At 32.6% G+C, this 1440-nt stretch overlaps 1 non-coding gene across 1 annotated transcript; it reads right to left on the reverse strand.

Annotated features, from left to right (window-relative positions):
- Positions 1-158: 158 nt before the first annotated feature.
- LOC117915496 lies at positions 159-354 on the reverse strand. The gene has a single exon (XR_004651406.1). It is a non-coding gene; the product is annotated as a U2 spliceosomal RNA (small nuclear RNA).
- Positions 355-1440: the final 1086 nt, after the last annotated feature.

The following is a 1440-nucleotide window of genomic DNA, read 5'->3' on the forward strand; positions in this document are numbered from 1 at the left end:
TTTGCCCTTTTCGGCAAATGAATCAAAGTAAATCTTGAGAACCAAATCATGGAGTCTCAAGCAAAATGGCCTGTGTTCGGACTTTTGCTTCCAAATTGGGCCAAGATCGTCCTGAACCAAGGAAGGTCATTATATGGCAAAGACTTGGGCTAGAATCGGAGGGGTGCGCCAGGCCCCAGCAGTAGTGCAACGCTAGGGCGACGCTCGAGGATCCCAATAGCAAGCTATTGTGGTGGACCCTCCCCCTTAAAAAATTAATTTAATATCATGTGGGACGATGTCCCACGTATCAGATATTAAACTGATAAGAACAGATACTACACTTGATCTTAGCCAAAAGGCCGAGAAAGGTATGCTTCTCTCTGGCTCTTCCTCTTCTTTTTATATCCCCTAGTGTTGATGCTCCTTTCATTCATGGCCGATGTGGGATTCCCATTCCTCTACAAGTATATAATATAAGGAGGTGGGGTTGATTTGAGATATTTGGTTAAAAAGTACTAAAATCAAATTTTATAATCAATGAATTACTTATTTTAGGGATTTTTCAATGGGATTAGAGCTAAGTAGATATGTTTAGAAAAGTGACTTAATAACTTAATTTAAATCTTTAAATAAATTATGTTTGGCAAAATAATTTAATGTCAAAAATAATTTTAAATAATAAATAAATAAAATTAATTTATTCTTAAATTCACATTTTTATTTTACTTTTCCACCTTCATTAATCTTAATTATTTCCATAATCTCCTTTATTATTCCATAATCTCTATTGTTACTTAACCTTCTTTATCCTAATTATAATTTATAAAGATAAATATATTAATTTGATGATTTAAAATAAATTTTAAGTTAATTTTATTAAACAACCTTAATAGTAAAATTAAATAATAAGTTTTAAATTTACTATTGTACATATTCTAAATGTCACTATTATTAAACATCACTATTATTATAGCGAGGATGCACAAGCCTTGAGATGAAGAATGAAGTTATAATGGTGAGAAAAAAAGATCAAATTTTCTCGAATCAGAAGAAAAAAAACAGCCTTAATTTCTATCCACCATTTTTATTGGATTATTAAATATTATCCCATTTATTATTTAAATGAGAATTTCAACAAAGAAAAATGGAGAGAATTATGAAGCTGAGTGGAAATTGAGATTGAACACTCCTATTTGCTGCCGTCAAGGGCTAAGAGAAATCATGATGTGTCTACAAGAACCCAAAATATTTTTACAATGTGATTATGAGGGAGCCTGAGACGATACGCCAATTAGTACGCACTATCAGATACTAAAAAGCCTGCAGATTTTTCCTAGCTGAGTTTGTGTAGCCAGGCGTATTAAGCTTAAGAGTACAGATCGAACCAGCTTAGAATTGGGCTTAGACTTGGGACTACATCCAGCAGAACATATATTAGGTCACCTGGTCACCAGAAAA

This window comes from Vitis riparia, chromosome 5, assembly GCF_004353265.1.
Source record: "Vitis riparia cultivar Riparia Gloire de Montpellier isolate 1030 chromosome 5, EGFV_Vit.rip_1.0, whole genome shotgun sequence".
Taxonomy (NCBI): Eukaryota; Viridiplantae; Streptophyta; class Magnoliopsida; order Vitales; family Vitaceae; genus Vitis; species Vitis riparia.